This window comes from Phragmites australis, chromosome 9, assembly GCF_958298935.1.
Source record: "Phragmites australis chromosome 9, lpPhrAust1.1, whole genome shotgun sequence".
In the NCBI taxonomy this organism is placed as follows: Eukaryota; Viridiplantae; Streptophyta; class Magnoliopsida; order Poales; family Poaceae; genus Phragmites; species Phragmites australis.
The window spans coordinates 26,334,222-26,340,221 of record NC_084929.1 but is presented as its reverse complement, the minus strand read 5'-3'; positions in this window follow the sequence as shown (position 1 = coordinate 26,340,221).

Sequence of the window (6,000 nt, the reverse complement as noted above, 5' to 3'; positions counted from 1 at the left end):
TGAGGGCAAGCCACCATGGCTATCACTGTGTCCTTCAACAATGGGTACAACCCGCCGTTTCTTCGGTCCTAGATCATTGCGTGATCCAGAACCTTGTCGGGGAGCCTTTGCGGTAGCAACAAAAGCAGATGCATGATCAGCGGTGGCGTCCACCAATTTCCACCTTCACATGGTCTCGAGAGGAGGAGTGCGAGGTCTATAGGGCAAGGGTATGTTGTCCATTATGTAGTTCATCCATCCACCTTCTACCCTAGTGATCAGCTCTTCATGCTCAGCCCGTGTATGTGGCCCGAGCAGACCCTCTGCCTCGACATCCTCAACATTCATTGCAATATAAGGTAAGTAATCATACCATCTTGGAAAAAGGGGGGCGATATCGAATTCATGAGGACACTTACCCTGCGTCACCTCGAGACGTATTTTAAAGGCTTAAAGTTCGCTCGAAGATTCCTTAGGCACCAATTCGAACTTCCAGCCGAAGGAGAGCAGATTAATTATGGTTGTGCAATACTCCTCAAAGGAGAGAAGATTAACTATGGTTGTGCAATACTCCTCAACAAGGTCATGAAAGACAAGATGCTTCACGACCAGTGTGATGGTCTTGAGCTTCACATTGACGACATCCATTATGTTCATGGGTGGCCTCCATTAGAATCCGATTTCCTTCTTATCCAAAACCAACTTCAAATCGTGGGGCACCTTATGATAGAACTAGAAATTGGTCTAGTAGTTACTCCATCGGTTTTGTTGAGGCTTTGCAGGAACCAGCAACCCTGCAAAAGGGCAGATGATGATGCTACCATATGACACCGCATACTCCTCCCCATTCAGCACCAGCTTCTTCGGCTGGTAGTACACGTAATGCAGGAACGCAAAAGCCACAGAGCTAGGCTTTTGGCCATGTGAACGCCAAATCCATGGGAACACCGAGAGCCGAACAATGACATGGTATCAGCTGTTGGATCTACAGTTTGTACCGATTTTGAACACCAACCAAAATGGAGATCCAGGAGAAGCGGAGGCCGATAGAGAAAAACTTGAGGAACAGGACAACCTCGCCTTCGCACAGTTGCAGTGTATCTCCTCAGGTGAAAGAAACCGACATCGCCCACATCACGGATCTAATGCTTCTCCGTCAGAGACTTAATAAGTCCTTCAGTGCACCAGCTAACATCGAAGTATGGCATTGATGGAGCTGTGGCACTAGTGCATTGATGCTTGGCCTTCATCATATCTTGAAGGGGACAAGAAATGAAATACCAAGAAGAGGTCAGGAACACCTCACCCGAAGGGTACAGATAGCAGTAAGGAGAGGGCTAACAAAGGAACAAGAACACATGGGGTGAACAAAATGAATTACCACAAGAGGGGAGGGATAAGCCATATATATACACCCGGCACCCAAGCCACGATCCTGAAGAATCCACGGACCTCATAGCATGTCACTACACATACATCATATCAGAACGTGACAAGCATCCTGACACACGGGGCCTACAAATCCCATGTCATATCTGCATGACGAGAGAACTACGACACATGGGGCGACACAATGGTGACCGGATGTGAAACAACCAAATTGGTCGCCATAACGGATTCATGAGCACCCGCCACCATACAGCGCCATAATGGCATACGGCGCATGCGGTGAGACACCTGGGCTACCAAGGGAAATTGCAACAGTCACCACTTAATCCCAAGCGACTTGCGACTATTCACATGCTAAAACTGGCCCAATCCACAACATATAAATACGGAACTTACCACTGTGAACCACACACAACTCCATGCCCAACTAGCATTCCCACTCACCCTCTAGATAGCAATTTCAAAGACCCAGTGAAGCCCCAAAACGATAGTCATGCAGTGAAGACACCTTTCGTGGATAGCCCTTTGTGCCATCACCGACTGCATCAATGAGCTGAGGGACTTTGTGTCTTTTAGGGCAATTTTCTCCAGGTGGCACAACAACGTCCTTTGAAAAGAGCACCCGCAATTCATCACCCGGGTCAGGCGAGATATTATTCTATTTGCTGATTAAGGAGCGAACTTTCATCGTGTAAGTCCCTTTGTTTGTAGGGCGTAGAACAAGAATCAAGACCTTCGATGGGAGCTGCTTGATAGGGTTCGACTGCGATGATGACTCTATGAGAGTCACAAACCCACTTACCAGACAAGTGTTTATGCTACCTCAGCTCTCAAAATGGGCTCCTATCAAAACCCAAAGGGCTTCTTCATACACCCGAAGTTGGGGGCCAAAGTAGAAAAAAATAATTGTCATCTATGCGTACCACAATCATTATCTCACCTCTAGAAAGAACTTCAAGGAAGCCTCATGGTGGCGAGTTAGTAGCATGGATGGCTGGATATTGGAGCCAACGGAGGAGCTATGAGCACAAATATGGCCCAAAGGGGGAGAACCTGCACGGATCATTCTAGTGAGAGGCCACGTAATTCTCCTCCGAAGCGACATGCTCTGGGCTCCACCACCAGATTGCATCCAGTGGAATTCACCCCCGAAGGTGTCTCATAGCTTCGAAGGCAACGACGGGCGCTGGAATCTCGCTGGTCACACAAACTGGATCGTGACCCCAGAGCTCCATGATAAAATCATATTGCGGAGTTGCGATGACACATTGTACATCCTCGCAAGGGAGAGGGACCTCGCAGGCCTTCGCAAAGGCTTCATTCACTTCCTCATATGGCACGATGGCCACATCAGATTCTAATATTACATCTGGTAGTGGGACATCACAGTGAATGCCCCAGCCATCAGCCTGGCAATCCCTGCACCACATCAGTGGGTTCTGAGCACTTGGTTCATTCCAAGTCTAGAGTAGGCTACTTCGAGAAGGGAGGAGAAGAATTTACCCTTCGTGCAACGCATAGATATGTTGTATTGATCGTGCAGGGACTATATTTTGAACACTATTAGCAAACAAATCGAAGGGATGATGCCATCATGCGTAGAATGTATTTTGTTTGTTTTTCACCACATGATAACAGAGAGCTATGCATTATTTATTTATTTATTTATTTATATATTCATTTCATGTCTTGTGATCTATAACATGTTAATTTTGCTATTTTTGGGGATTGACTTCGGCTGGCTGAAGGGGGTACGAGACAAGGGTACCACCCCACCGTCTAAATATTCTCGGCTTCAGCCCCCCAAAGTCAAGACCAAAACCACGAAGGGGCCATTGTTGGGGGAATGATACCACATGGGCCCCTGTCTGTGCAGGGACTATATTTTGAACACTGTTAGCAAACAAATCAAAGGGATGATACCATCATGCGTAGAATGTATTTTGTTTGTTTTTCACCACATGATAATAGAGAGCTATGCATTATTATTTATTTATTTATTTATTTATTCATTTCATGACATGTGGTCTATAACATGTTAATTTTTCTATTTTTGGGGATTGACTTCGGCTGGCTGAAGCTCCCCAAAGTCAAGACCAAAACCATGAAGGGGCCACTGTTGGGGGAATGATATCACGTGGGCCCCTGTTTGTTGACTTCGGCCACTGTCGGAGGATTAACTCCTGTCACAGGGATCCCGAGAGACCCCTTTTTAGAGATTCGGCCGGAGGGATGATCCTGAATAAGTTCGTCGGAGAAATAAATGGCAATGAATGCAACGGCCGGTGGTGGGGGTGTCGACCTAGTGCAAGAAGAAGTAAATGCATCGGAATTTAGACAGGTTCGGGCCGCACGGGGGCGTAATACCCTACTCCTGTATGGATGCTATAACTGTCCTGAGGAAGTCCCTCAAGGATGTTGCTGGTTACAAGGATGTTGGCCTAACTAAGAGCTTGAGGCTCCTTGTTCTTTGGCTGGAACTGTGCTCAACCTTGCTCACAGTGTCTATTCTTGCGCTGTGTTCTTCGTCTTGTTCTTCAGGATGACTCCTCGCTTTGGTCGGTCTGTTGTTCCTATCTTGGTCCTCTTGCTTCTGTGTTGCCAGCTATTTTAAGTACTCACCGGTCACGACATGCCCCGAACGGAAAGGAGGGGGCTCGAGTTCCGAGATGCCATAAATGGAAAGTGCGTCATCATTTCTTCTGGGTGAAGTGACCGAGGGTGAAAAATGCGTCGCACGCCCGATCGCCCGTCACCATAAATGCCCTGGCAACGGGCGCCGTGGAGAGGGCCCACCGGGCAGCCGCAGAGCAACCCGGTGTGCTCGCCCTGTCTTGTTCCTCTGCCACAGCAGTGCGGCAGACGGAACGCCTTGATCCTCATGACGTTATCCCGAGACAAGCCGGATGGCACGGGACGGGACCTGTGCAATTAATGACCCCACGCCTCTCTGCCAAAACGTGGCAGGAACTAACGCTGACCTCTGGCTAGTTGACACCTCATCGGCAGGCCCCTCGGGGGCCTTTCTGGGTTGTCGGGGTACCGAGTGCTCGGGGGTACTGTTCACATCCCCGAGCACTCTCTCCCGAGCACTCTTGCACGAACCTTCGAGGAACCGAGTGCTCGGGGGCTACCACGTGCAGCCCCGAGCACTTTCTCCTGAGCACTCTTGCACGAACCCTCGGGGAACTGAGTGCTCGGGGGCTGCCACGCGCAGTCCCGAGCACTCTCTCCCAAGCACTCTTGTACGGATCTTCGGGGAACCGAGCGCTCAGGAGCTGCCGCACGCAGCCCCGAGCACTCTCTCCCGGAACTTAGCTCTTCTGATCGTCGAGGGACTAGGGTGCTCAGGGGTGACCGGGCACCTCCCCGAGCACTTTCTTCCCAGTACTCGGATTCTGTGGATCATCGGGGAACTGGGGTGCTCGGGGATCACTGACTGTGGCCCTGAGCACCTACTCCCGGGACTTGAGCTTTTCTCATCCTATAGGAGAGACCTCGCGGGGTAGCGCCATGTGGCGGATGGCTGGCCTGGCCTCGGGATTTAGGGACCCTTGGTTCCTGATACACCGACAACCACAATGGTCAGATCCCAAAAATCAAAACAGAGAGGCTAACGTCAAGATAGGGATAATTCCCTTTATGGTCTACTAGAGTTAGACTCAAGAAAGCATAGTAAAACCCAAGGAACGAAGCTCGAAGGCAAAGCCCAAAGGCCGAAGGGGTGCGATGAAACCTGAAGCTCATAGAGTACAGCGAGGCCCTAAGGCATGCAGAAGGGGTGCGACGAAGCCCGAAGAACGAAGGTTCTAGCAAAGCCTTAAGGCCGAAGGAAGGCAGCGTGAGGACCTTCGGTGACAGAGCGAAGGCTAACCTAAGAAGGAACTCACAAGTTAGCTGGAACCCGATAATGAAATGGCTGAAGGGAGGTTGCTAGTAACTCTAATGAAGGGTCCAATGCGGGTCCCTTAGGACACGTGTTAGAATTCCATTGCTTTTGGTAATGTAGGTAGACAATGATCATAATACATGTGATATATTCTAGAATATTCCCTAGTGTTAGCAGGAATATTCTTATGGATAAAGGGGTAAATATGTAATGACAACGGGAGTAGTTGAGGAATGTCTATAAATAACCCCACTCACATAGTGTAAAGGGGGATGAACAATTATTAATCAACAATTATGGCATTGTCCACTGTATTGCAATCATGATCACTACATGACTCTTTGATTTAATCTAGACCATTAGATATTCATAACAATAAATGGTCTAGATCCTTTTCTTTTCATTTTGATTAACATGGTAATTTCGTCACTACAACAGAAACAGCAATATCAGACACAGTGTCACATATGGTTATTTAAAAGTCATCACTGATAAATTACATATAGACGATTGACAAAAAAAAGTATTTGTGATATTCTCAACCGTCTAAGAGAGCAAGAACACATATACAGTTTTACTAAAAGGTTATCTGTATATTGACGGCTCCTAGACACAGACGGTTTTCCTGAAAAACTATCTATATGTTATTGAACGACATAGACAGCTCTTAATGAAAAATTGTCTGTGTCTAGGAGCCGTCTACACAGAGACGACTTTTTAGTAAAACCGTTTGTATGTTCTCG